General features: G+C 42.8%; 1 pseudogene; it reads left to right on the top strand.

Annotated features, from left to right (window-relative positions):
- The window catches only part of LOC139409707 (26S proteasome non-ATPase regulatory subunit 1-like), a 114169-nt pseudogene that overhangs the window by 24721 nt on the left and 75428 nt on the right, over positions 1-14020 (top strand).

Below are 14020 nucleotides of genomic sequence, written 5' to 3'. Positions count from 1 at the left end.
AATGGTTTTCGGTAGTCTTATCCAATAATACTTAATAAATCATGATCAAAGATATGACACATTTTGAAGTGATTTTACTCTTAAAGTATTTCATTGCATCGTTGTAGCTTAGCCTACCTCAAGGAGCTGAAACTATCCCTCACTTTCCTACAGGGTTGGCACTCTTAAGTGATCCCCATGTGATTGGTTTTCATGCGGAATATCAACATGACGTAATGACCAACATCTCCCCTGTCAAATCAAAGACAGAATTTAGATGCACTTTTAGCTGAGAGGTTATAATTACTTCCTGGCTCTCCTTACAGGTAGTTCAGTGTCTGAGGACATTGTTTTTCATGTCGTCCTCTTGAGTCACACATTCTTCTTTTCTGTTTACGGAGACTCATCACTCATTCTCTGACGTGAATTTACCCATCAGGCAGCACTGCAGCATTAAACAGTGCGCTGGGCCAAGTGGAGGAACATGGCGGTCTATTTTAAGCCCAAAAAAGGTTATGCGATATTCCCATGATCAATTGGCTGTTAGATAAACCGTGTGTAAATCCTTCCTGTGTTTAGAGAGCCTCCCGAGCAGCAACAATCCCCCCCCCCCCTCCCCACACACACACACTCCTTTCTCTGTCTTGGGAAGCCAGGATGTGGTGCTCAGAGCCACTGTCTCTGAGTGGGCCTGAAGTCAAAGGTCAGCTCCAAAAGACCATGGGTATATTCTTCCCCATTGGCTGATCTCAGAACTTTCAATGCATATATCTGCAAAGGTTCTGTATGAATCAAATGTGGGCTTATTGCATTACATTTCAATGCAGGGTGGTACACCCTGTGTACTTAATAATATTATTATAGATTTTATGCTATGGACTCCAGAATTAGTTAAACTCACCCAAAAATAATACCCTTTTTGTTTTATTATGTCAATTCCTTCGTTGTTTTTGCTTAGTGACGTCACTTCATTCACTGGTATGGATTTTGTAATGGAGAATTTGTCAAAATGCCCTCTTTTATGGCCACTCCTAAAGTGATCATGACACTAGGCACTTAACTTCAGGATTTGGCCTCCCTGTAGTCGTTGTTTGGGATTATGAACTCCAGAGTTAGCGTGGGGGTTTATGGTGGGATTATTTTGGCTCCCCTATCCATTTAGCGAAATGTCCTTTCATAGGGTAGCCGGAGGCAAAGTCATTAATATTCCTGAGTTACTTTGGTTGATTGGTTGAGCCTTCTTGGATGTGAAGTCACACAGATGCCCTGAAGAGCCATCTGTTTAGTTTGCTTACGGGTATGACCAGTCAGCACCGAACAACTTGGGAAACCCAGCTTCAGCTGAATTAATGAACTGGGAAATAAATGAAAGCCCCACCAGATAGCTACCAATCTATTTTAGTTTCATTGTCCGACCTTTCATAGAGTCCACTAATTGCTATTTGTACCTTCCCACAAACTGTTGGCTAGTATCTTCCCACAAACTGTTGGCACAAACTGTTGATTAGTTGGCTAGTAGCTTACTGGCCTGTCAGTAGCCACTATCTAACGTTAGCTACATTTCAGACAGTAGCTATCCTTCTAAATACGGTGGTCACTGGATAAACTAACTATGAATTGAACATTAACTACCAGTCAAAAGTTTTAGAACACCTACTCATTCAAGGGTTTTTCTTTATTTGTACTATTTTCTACATTGTAGAATAATAGTGACAACATTAAAACTATTAAATGACACATGGAATAATGTAGTAACCAAAAAGTATTAAACAAATCAAAATATATTTGAGATGCTTCAAATAGCCACAATTTGCCTTGATGACCGCTTTGCACACTCTTGGCATTCTCTCAACCGGCTTCACCTGGAATAGTTTTCCAACAGTCTTGAAGGGGTTCCCACATATGCTGAGCACTTGTTGGCTGCTTTTCCTTCACTCTGCGGTCCAACTCATCCCAAACCATCTCAATTTGGTTAAGGTCGGGTATTGTGGAGGCCAAGTCATCTGATGCAGCACACCATCACTCTCCTTCTTGGTAAAATAGCCCTTACACAGCCTGGAGGTGCGTTTGGTCATTGTCCTTTTGAAAAACAAATGATAGTCCCACTAAGTGCAGACCAGATGGGATGGCATATCCCTGCAGAATGCTGTGGTAGCCATACTGGTTAACTGTGCCTTGATTTCTAAATAAATCAGACTGTCACCAGCAAAGTACCATAACACCACCTCCTCCATGCTTTACGGTGGGAAATACACATGACAAGATCATCAGTTCACCCACTTTGCGTCTCACAAAGACACGCCGGTTGGAACCAAAAATCTCCAATTTGGACTCCAGACCAAAGGACAAATTGCTTGTGTTTCTTGGCCCAAGTAAGTCTCTTCTTCTAATTGGTGTCCTTTAGTAGTGGTTTCTTTGCAGCAATTCAACCATGAAGGCCTGATTCATGCAGTCTCCTCTGAACAGTTGATGTTGAGATGTCTGTTTAACTTTTTGAAGCATTTATTTGGGCTGCAATCTGAGGTGCAGTTAACTCTAATGAACTTATCCTCTGCAGCAGCGGTAACTCTGAGTCTTCCATTTTTGTGGCGGTCCTCATGGGAGCCAGTTTCATCATAGTGCTTGATGGTTTTTGCGACTGCACTTGAAGAAACTTTAAAAGTTCTTGACATTTTCCATCTTGACTGACATTCACGTCTTAAATTATTGATGGACTGTCATTTATCTTTGCTTATTTGAGCTGTTCTTGTCATTATATGGACTTGGTGTTTTACCAAATAGCCCTATCTTCTGTATACCACCCCTACCATGTCACAACACAACTGATTGGCTCAAACGCAATAAGAAGGAAAGAAGTTCCACAAATTAACTTTTAACAAGGCACACCTGTTAATTGAAATCTATTCCAGGTGACAACCTCATGAAGCTGGTTGAGAGAATGCCAAGAGTGTGCAAAGCTGTCATCGGGGCAATGGGTGGCCATTTGAAGAATTTGATGATTTAACACTTTTGGTTACTACATGATTCCATATGTGTTATTTCATAGTTTTGATGTCTTCACTATTATTCTACAATGTAGAAAATAGTCAGAATAAACAAAAACCCTTTTGAATGAGTAGGTGTTCTTAAACCTTTGACCAGTAGTGTATTTTGGTGAATACTAACTAGTAGCCAGTTTGTTGTTGCCCATGGTGGAGTCATATCTAACTAGCTGGCTCCTGAAACCTGTTGTCGTGTTCCCCTGCTCAGATGTTGCATGCATCAAATCAAATCAAATCCAATTTTATTTGTCACATACACATGGTTAGCAGATGTTAATGCGAGTGTAGCGAAATGCTTGTGCTTCTAGTTCCGACAATGCAGTAATAACCAACAAGTAATCTAACTAACAATTCCAAAACTACTGTCTTATACACAGTGTAAGGGGATAAAGAATATGTACATAAGGATATATGAATGAGTGATGGTACAGAGCAGCATAGGCAAGATACAGTAGATGATATCGAGTACAGTATATACATATGAGATGAGTATGTAAACAAAGTGGCATAGTTAAAGTGGCTAGTGGTACATGTATTACATAAGGATGCAGTCGATGATATAGAGTACAGTATATACGTATGCATATGAGATGAATAATGTAGGGTAAGTAACATTATATAAGGTAGCGTTGTTTAAAGTGGCTAGTGATATATTTACATCATTTCCTATCAATTCCCATTATTAAAGTGGCTGGAGTGAGTCAGTGTCATTGTCAGTGTGTTGGCAGCAGCCACTCAATGTTAGTGGTGGCTGTTTAACAGTCTGATGGCCTTGAGATAGAAGCTGTTTTTCAGTCTCTCGGTCCCAGCTTTGATGCACCTGTACTGACCTCTCCTTCTGGATGATAGCGGGGTGAACAGGCAGTGGCTCGGGTGGTTGATGTCCTTGATGATCTTTATGGCCTTCCTGTAACATTGGGTGGTGTAGGTGTCCTGGAGGGCAGGTAGTTTGCCCCCGGTGATGCGTTGTGCAGACCTCACTACCCTCTGGAGAGCCTTATGGTTGAGGGCGGAGCAGTTGCCGTACCAGGCTGTGATACAGCCCGACAGGATGCTCTCGATTGTGCATCTGTAGAAGTTTGTGAGTGCTTTTGGTGACAAGCCGAATTTCTTCAGCCTCCTGAGGTTGAAGAGGCGCTGCTGCGCCTTCTTCACGATGCTGTCTGTGTGAGTGGACCAATTCAGTTTGTCTGTGATGTGTATGCCGAGGAACTTAAAACTTGCTACCCTCTCCACTACTGTTCCATCAATGTTTATTCTGGGGGTGTTCCCTCTGCTGTTTCCTGTCCACAATCATCTCCTTAGTTTTGTTGACGTTGAGTGTGAGGTTATTTTCCTGACACCACACTCCGAGGGCCCTCACCTCCTCCCTGTAGGCCGTCTCGTCGTTGTTGGTAATCAAGCCTACCACTGTTGTGTCGTCCGCAAACTTGATGATTGAGTTGGAGGCGTGCGTGGCCACGCAGTCGTGGGTAAACAGGGAGTACAGGAGAGGGCTCAGAACGCACCCTTGTGGGGCCCCAGTGTTGAGGATCAGCGGGGAGGAGATGTTGTTGCCTACCCTCACCACCTGGGGGCGGCCCGTCAGGAAGTCCAGTACCCAGTTGCACAGGGCGGGGTCGAGACCCAGGGTCTCGAGCTTGATGACGAGCTTGGAGGGTACTATGGTGTTGAATGCCGAGCTGTATTCGATGAACAGCATTCTCACATAGGTATTCCTCTTGTCCAGATGGGTTAGGGCAGTGTGCAGTGTGGTTGAGATTGCATCGTCTGTGGACCTATTTGGGCGGTAAGCAAATTGGAGTGGGTCTAGGGTGTCAGGTAGGGTGGAGGTGATATGGTCCTTGACTAGTCTCTCAAAGCACTTCATGATGACGGATGTGAGTGCTACGGGGCGGTAGTCGTTTAGCTCAGTTACCTTAGCTTTCTTGGGAACAGGAACAATGGTGGCCCTCTTGAAGCATGTGGGAACAGCAGACTGGTATAGGGATTGATTGAATATGTCCGTAAACACACCGGCCAGCTGGTCTGCGCATGCTCTGAGGGCGCGGCTGGGGATGCCGTCTGGGCCTGCAGCCTTGCGAGGGTTAACACGTTTAAATGTTTTACTCACCTCGGCTGCAGTGAAGGAGAGACCGCATGTTTTCGTTGCAGGCCGTGTCAGTGGCACTGTATTGTCCTCAAAGCGGGCAAAAAAGTTATTTAGTCTGCCTGGGAGCAAGACATCCTGGTCCGTGACTGGGCTGGATTTCTTCCTGTAGTCCGTGATTGACTGTAGACCCTGCCACATGCCTCTTGTGTCTGAGCCGTTGAATTGAGATTCTACTTTGTCTCTGTACTGACGCTTAGCTTGTTTGATAGCCTTGCGGAGGGAATAGCTGCACTGTTTGTATTCGGTCATGTTACCAGACACCTTGCCCTGATTAAAAGCAGTGGTTCGCGCTTTCAGTTCCACACGAATGCTGCCATCAATCCACGATTTCTGGTTAGGGAATGTTTTAATCGTTGCTATGGGAACGACATCTTCAACGCACGTTCTAATGAACTCGCACACCGAATCAGCGTATTCGTCAATATTGTTATCTGACGCAATACGAAACATGTCCCAGTCCACGTGATGGAAGCAGTCTTGGAGTGTGGAGTCAGCTTGGTCGGACCAGCGTTGGACGGACCTCAGCGTGGGAGCCTCTTGTTTTAGTTTCTGTCTGTAGGCAGGGATCAACAAAATGGAGTCGTGGTCAGCTTTTCCGAAAGGGGGGCGGGGCAGGGCCTTATATGCGTCGCGGAAGTTAGAGTAACAATGATCCAAGGTCTTTCCACCCCTGGTTGCGCAATCGATATGCTGATAAAATTTAGGGAGCCTTGTTTTCAGATTAGCCTTGTTAAAATCCCCAGCTACAATGAATGCAGCCTCCGGATAAATCGTTTCCAGAGAGTTAAATAAAGTTCGTTCAGAGCCATCGATGTGTCTGCTTGGGGGGGGATATATACGGCTGTGATTATAATCGAAGAGAATTCCCTTGGTAGATAATGCGGTCTACATTTGATTGTGAGGAATTCTAAATCAGGTGAACAGAAGGATTTGAGTTCCTGTATGTTTCTTTCATCACACCATGTCACGTTAGCCATAAGGCATACGCCCCCGCCCCTCTTCTTACCAGAAAGATGTTTGTTTCTGTCTGCGCGATGCGTGGAGAAACCCGTTGGCTGCACCGCCTCGGATAGTGTGTCTCCAGTGAGCCATGTTTCCGTGAAGCAAAGAACGTTGCAGTCTCTGATGTCCCTCTGGAATGCTACCCTTGCTCGGATTTCATCAACCTTGTTGTCAAGAGACTGGACATTGGCAAGAAGTATGCTAGGGAGTGGTGCACGGTGTGCCCGTCTCCGGAGTCTGACCAGAAGACCGCCTCGTTTCCCTCTTTTTCGGAGTCGTTTTTTTGGGTCGCTACATGGAATCCACTCCGTTGTCCTGTTTGTAAGGCAGAACACAGACGAAAAACATATTCTTGGTCGTACTGATGGTGAGTTGACGCTGATCTTATATTCAGTAGTTCTTCTCGACTGTATGTAATGAAACCTAAGATGACCTGGGGTACTAATGTAAGAAATAACACGTAAAAAAACAAAAAACTGCATATTTTCCTAGGAACGCGAAGCGAGGCGGCCATCTCTGTCGGCGCCGGAAGTAGCTGCATCAACCAATGTTTGCGTGCCATGTCATGGACTGTCATCGAATGACCGATAGCATTAACTAACATATATGATGTGTTTAGCTGTTACTTAAAATACCTAAGTCTGTGTCCATGCATGAGCTCTTGAGTATACCTAACATTATGGTACAGACACACCAATAGATCTGACTGCCAATAAGGACTTTGCACAGTAGGAGGCCATTTCTTCTCTTGCTAGAACAAAATGTCTCTGCTGTGTACCGACCTGGTACCGACGAACCTGCCGTTTCTACTTAGAAGCTATAGAAGCTGCTGATGTGTACCTTTGGAACATATTTAATAACAAAAAAAAAGTTATACATCTGTTTAATATACACCATCACAATAAATCAATTTATATTAGGCAGGTCTAAAGAAACAATATGATTTTTTTTTTTCTCAGAACAGAATATGAGTTGGCCTATTGTATGTTATCTGGCTATTTGCCGTATGTTCGTTCATTTAGTGGACTAAATATGCTTACGTGCCATTATTTCATATTTTATAGTAAGAACAATATAATTGAACTTTGCTGAAATAAAATAGAAAGGATATTTTTCCCCATTCTGGAGCGAGTGCATATGATGTGTCTGTCATAATTTCAAACAAGTCCTATATGCTAGATTTAGTTATTTGGGAATGATACAAACCGTAGTGTCTTAGAACTCCAAAACAAATATGGGCTGCATGATGCGACTATAAGCTTTTGATGATTTGTCGCAAAAAAGCTTGCACTCTGTTCTTGCCTCAGGCTACACACGCTGTTCTCTCATCAAGTGATCATACTTTCACACATCAGACTATTCTCAACTGAATCTTGTCTTTACTAGTATGTGAAATTTGTTTTGATTTAGAAAAGCCCATACCATTATCAAATTTGCAGTGGAATAAAGACATGTAATCCGTATGCAACTCGAATAGCGAATGAAGACCGCTTTCTCGCAGTTAGTTTTTCAATCATGCCGGGTAGACTACTCCAGTTTTATAGCTGAGCATGTGCTTAATATGAGCAGCTGAGAAATAAATATAGTAGCCGGTAGGATCCTCCTTTTTAGTGGCAACTATCAAAGCTTTGCTTTAACACAGGATTGCAGATAGAAATGTCTGGGTTTATAAGAACCCTTACAGTACATGGCCAAAGTATGTGGACACCTGCTCGTCGTACCCCATTTGCTGCTATAACAGCTTCCACTCTACTGGAAAGGCTTTCCACTACGATGGAACATTGCTGCGGGGACTTGCTTCCATTCAGCCACGAGCATTAGGGCGGTCGTGCACAGATTTTGGGGGCGATTTAAGCCTGGCTCGCAGTCGGCGTTCCAATTAATTCCCATAGGTGTTCGAGGTCGGTTCTCTCAGCAGACCAGTTCATTTCTTCCACACCAATCTCGCCAAACAGTTTCTGTATAGACCTCGCTTTTGCACAGGGGCATTGTCATGCTGAAACAGGAAAGAGCATTCCCTAAACTTTTGCCACAAAATTGGAAGCATAGAGTTGTCTAGAATGTCATTGTATGCTGTAGCGTTAAGATTTCCCTTCACTGGAACTAAGGGGCCTAGCCCGAACCATGAAAAATAGCCTCGGACCATTATTCCTCTTCCACCAATCTTTACAGTTGGCACTATGCATTGGGACAGGTAGCATTCTCCTGGCATCCCCCAAATCCCAGATTAGTCTTGTCGGACTGCCAGATGGTGAAGCGTGATTCATCACTCCAAAGAATGCGTTTCCACTGCTCCAGAGTCCAATGGACTTTACACCACTCTAGCTGCTTGGCATTGGTCATGGTGATCTTAGGTTTGTGTGTGTCTCCTCGGCCATAGAAATCCATTTTGTGAAGCTCCTGACGAATACTTCTTGTTCTGACGTTGCTTCCAGAGGTAGTTTGGAGCTCGTGTGTTGCAATTGAGGACAGAATTTTTTACGCGCTTCAGCACTTGGCGGTCCCATTCTATGAGCTTGCATGGCCAACCACGTCACGAGTGAGCCGTTGTTGCTCCTAGATGTTTTCACTTCACAATTACAGCACTTACAGTTGACCGGGGCAGCTCTAGCAAGGCAGAAATTTGACGAACTTATTTCGTTGGAAAGGTGGCATGCTATGACAGTGCCACGTTGAAAGTCACTGAGGTCTTCCTTGCGGGCCGTTCTACCGGAAATGTTTGGCTATGGAGATTGCATGGCTGTGTGCTCGATTTTATACGGGTTAAACGGGTGTGGCTGAAATGGCCGAATCCACAAATTTGAAGATGTTTCCACATACTTTTGTCCAACCACTGTTTTGAGGAGCATGTATGTAGTCTCTCTGAATGACCATTAATATATTCCGCCCAAGCTTTGTATTCCATGGGCTCTCCAACCCTGTTCCTGCAGCTACCGATAGTAATGTAAGCCGCCCTGCAAAATCAATGAGGCAATAGCGTTGCCTCGGCCTATACGTTCTCTCCCAGACTCATGCTACACTCCAAACATTCTATTCAACCAGCCCATCCAGTATGGATAATAATACAGTCCACACTCAAAAGAGATTACTAGAATTTGTTTACCAAGGACATTTAAAATATTTTATCAGCAACCATCACCCCTGTGTTCCAATGGCACGTTGTGTTAGCTAATCCAAGTTTATAATTTTAAAAGGCTAATTGATCATTAGAAAATCCTTTTGCAATTATGTTAACACAGCTGAAAACTGTTGTGCTTATTAAAGAAGCAGTAAACTGGCCTTCTTTAGACTAGTTGAGTATCTGGAGGATCAGATGTGCTACATGTCCCAGACCTGCTGTTTTCAACTCTCTAGAGACAGCAGGAGCTGTAGAGATACTCTCAATGATCGGCTATGAAAAGCCAACTGACATTTACTCCTGAGGTGCACCCTCGACAACTACCGTGATTATTATTATTTGACCATGCTGGTCATTTATGAACATTTGAACATCTTGGCCATGTTCTGTTATAATCTCCACCCGGCACAGCCAGTAGAGGACTGGCCACCCCTCATAGCCTGGTTCCTCTCTATGTTTCTTCCTAGTTTTTGGCCTTTCTAGGGAGTTTTTCCTAGCCACTGTGCTTCTACACCTGCATTGCTTGCTGTTTGGAGTTTTAGGCTGGGTTTCTGTACAGCACTTTGAGATATCAGCTGATGTAAAAAGGGCTATATAATTTTTTTTGATTTGATCAGCATTTGTGGGTTTGATTACAGGCTCAAAATGGCCAGAAACAAAGAACTTTCTTCTGAAACTTGTCAGTCTATTCATGTTCTGAGAAATTAAGGCTATTCCATGCCAGAAATTGCCAAGAAACTGAAGATCTCGCTGTGTATAACACCCTTCACAGAACAGCCCAAACTGTCTCTAACCAGAATAGAAAGAGTGGGAGGCCCCGGTGCACAACTGAGCAAGAGGACAAGTACATTAGTGTGTCTAGTTTGAGAAACAGACACCTCACAAGTCCTCAACTGGCAGCTTCATTAAATAGTACCCGCAAAACACCAGTCTCCATGCCAACAGTGAAGAGGCGACTCCGGGTTGCAGGCCTTCTATGTTTAGAAGAGAACCAAGAATTTTTCCCAACATTCATGCAATGCACTTTGGGTTTTTAACATTAGCAGGACAAGCCATTCCATCAATGTGTTATCAGACAGCTATACTGAACAAAAATATAAACGCAACAATTTAAAAGATTTTACTGAGTTACAGTTCATAAGGAAATTAGTCACTTTAAATAAATTATGCCCTAATTTAGGGATTTCACATGACTGGGCAGGGGGGCAGCCATGTGTGGGCCTGGTGGGGCACAGGCCCACCTACTTGGGAGGTAGGCCCACCAACTGGGGAGCCAGACCTAGCCAATAAGAATGATTGATTATTTTATTTTTTTCCCCTCAAAAGGGCTTTATTACAGACATAAATACTACTCAGTTTCATCAGCTCTCCGGATGGCTGGTCTCTCCAACGATCCCGGATGTAGAGGTCCTGGGCTGGTGTGGTTACACAGGTTGGACATACCTGCCAAATTCTCTAAAACGATGTTGGAGGCGGCTTATGGTAGAGAAAATAACACTAAATTATCTGGCAACAGCTCTGGTGGACATTCCTGCAGTCAGCATGCCAATTACACACTCCCTCAACTTGAGACATCTGTGGCATTGTGTTGTGTGACAGAACTGCACATTTTCGAGTGTCTTTTTAATATCCCCGGCAGTAGCTGCACCTGTGTAATGATCATGCTGTTCAAGCAGCTTCTTGATATGCCACACCTGTCAGGTGGATGGATTATCTTGGCAAAGGAGAAATGCTCACTACCAGGGATGAGAAGCTTTTTGTGCGTATGGAAAATTTGTGATCTTTATTTCAGCTCATAAAATATGAAACCAACACTTTACATGTTGCGTTTTATATTTTTGTTCAGTATAGATATACAGTGCCTTAGTATTCGTATTCGGCCCCCTTGAACTTTGCGACCTTTTGCCACATTTCAGGCTTCAAACATAAAGATATAAAACTGTATTTTTTTGTGAAGAATCAACAACAAGTGGGACACAATCATGAAGTGGAACGACATTTATTGGATATTTCAAACTTTTTTAACAAATCAAAAACTGAAAAATTGGGCGTGCAAAATTATTCAGCCCCCTTAAGTTAATACTTTGTAGCGCCACCTTTTGCTGCGATTACAGCTGTAAGTCGCTTGGGGTATGTCTCTATCAGTTTTGCACATCGAGAGACTGAAATGTTTTCCCATTCCTCCTTGCAAAACAGCTCGAGCTCAGTGAGGTTGGATGGAGAGCATTTGTGAACAGCAGTTTTCAGTTCTTTCCACAGATTCTCGATTGGATTCAGGTCTGGACTTTGACTTGGCCATTCTAACACCTGGATATGTTTATTTTTGAACCATTCCATTGTAGATTTTGCTTTATGTTTTGGATCATTGTCTTGTTGGAAGACAAATCTCCGTCCCAGTCTCAGGTCTTTTGCAGACTCCATCAGGTTTTCTTCCAGAATGGTCCTGTATTTGGCTCCATCCATCTTCCCATCAATTTTAACCATCTTCCCTGTCCCTGCTGAAGAAAAGCAGGCCCAAACCATGATGCTGGCCCAAGGGTGATGAGCTGTGTTGCTTTTACGCCAAACATAACGTTTTGCATTGTTGCCAAAAAGTTCAATTTTGGTTTCATCTGACCAGAGCACCTTCTTCCACATGTTTGGTGTGTCTCCCAGGTGGCTTGTGGCAAACTTTAAACTACACTTTTTATGGATATCTTTAAGAAATGGCTTTCTTCTTGCCACTCTTCCATAAAGGCCAGATTTGTGCAATATACGACTGATTGTTGTCCTATGGACAGAGTCTCCCACCTCAGCTGTAGATCTCTGCAGTTCATCCAGAGTGATCATGGGCCTCTTGGCTGCATCTCTGATCAGTCTTCTCCTTGTATGAGCTGAAAGTTTAGAGGGACGGCCAGGTCTTGGTAGATTTGCAGTGGTCTGATACTCCTTCCATTTCAATATTATCGCTTGCACAGTGCTCCTTGGGATGTTTAAAGCTTGGGAAATCTTTTTGTATCCAAATCCGGCTTTAAACTTCTTCACAACAGTATCTCGGACCTGCCTGGTGTGTTCCTTGTTCTTCATGATGCTCTCTGCGCTTTTAACGGACCTCTGAGACTATCACAGTGCAGGTGCATTTATACGGAGACTTGATTACACACAGGTGGATTGTATTTATCATCATTAGTAATTTAGGTCAACATTGGATCATTCAGAGATCCTCACTGAACTTCTGGAGAGAGTTTGCTGCACTGAAAGTAAAGGGGCTGAATAATTTTGCACGCCCAATTTTTCATTTTTTGATTTGTTAAAAAAGTTTGAAATTTCCAATAAATGTCGTTCCACTTCATGATTCTGACCTGAACTCAGACCACCTCTTAATTGTATTTTCAGTTCGCTTCAGGATCTCTTTTGAGGGGTCTGAGTTCATACTAGACGTGGCGGTAATACTGTCACCGCAATCGCTCTAGTCTCATCTAGCTATTTTAAAGCGTAATCTACCCCCAGAAATTAAAATCATGAAACTTCTGTCAATTTGCTGAAAGCCTGTGTTTTATCAATGGGTAAAAAAAGAGAACTCCCCATGATTTAACTTCTAAGTGGTCCTTCTGTGAAATTAGGAAATTGTGTAGGAACGCGTCATAGCTACATGGTTCTCATCACTGGAGATGGGGGATAACACACTATCACATTTCATAGCCCTTTGAAAACAATTACCTGCACTCCAGATTGCCAAAAGGCCAATGGGCATACTTGTCTAGAACACATCCATCCGTTTTATATCGTCATGACAAAGTATATATTTCACTTGGATGTGTTCAATTTAAACAATGTACCAAATTATTCAACTCTGTTTGTCCTTCAAATACCACCTCGCAATGCCACCTGTGCCTCTGTGGGAATGGGCCGTTGATGCCATAGCAACATACTCTGATTAATGACAAAAATGTCAATGTAGTATCAAGGGCTTTCTAAAAATTCTAGCTAGCTAGCAACAAAATTAGCACAGCTTGCTAGTTAGCGTACATTAGCTACAGCAGGCACATGCTAAACAAGCTACTGCCATCTTGTGGCCTGGAATATTCTAAAAACTATTCCACTGTAAAATGTCAATTTAACAGCCTTGGCGTTTTATTTGTTTAAATCACTGAACAAAACGGGCGCTTATTAGAGACAGGTTTCTATTTGAGCCTGGCGTCTGTTTCCTTAATGCACACATCTTTTGCTCATTTGCATAGTTAATTGTTTAATTCCAACATTCACCTCCAAGATTTTAAACAATTTCTTAATTATCATTTAGTGTCATTTTTTTTGTCTAAGTATGCCTCCATACAAATTATACATAAAAATGTTTTATTTTACCACTTGAGGGCGATCGGATGATTTCTGGGGGTCTGTACTCCAGAAGTTCTTACTGGCAATAAAAATGTATGATTGCCAGAACTTGGTGTAGTTTTTAAATGCATTGGGGCCTGTAGATTGCCATGCTTCTCTCTATATTCAGCTATTAATAGGCTACATCTAGTTATTAAAAAGCTGTGTAATATAATGTTGCAATGCAAGTCCTTACTATATTCTTTAGAATTGTATTAAATGCATTCATTTTATTCTAAAGTATGTCATTTTGAGACGATTTTTTAGATCCCAAAATAGGACACTGCCCCTTTTTAAGACAAACATTCCAAAATATATCAACTCGCTACAGTAGGCTAGCCAAGACACATGCTAGGTGTCTTTTTGTAGCTT

This window comes from Oncorhynchus clarkii, chromosome 5, assembly GCF_045791955.1.
Source record: "Oncorhynchus clarkii lewisi isolate Uvic-CL-2024 chromosome 5, UVic_Ocla_1.0, whole genome shotgun sequence".
NCBI lineage: Eukaryota > Metazoa > Chordata > Actinopteri > Salmoniformes > Salmonidae > Oncorhynchus > Oncorhynchus clarkii.
The sequence above is the reverse complement of the archived record's forward strand: the minus strand, read 5'-3'. Positions and strand labels throughout refer to the sequence as shown.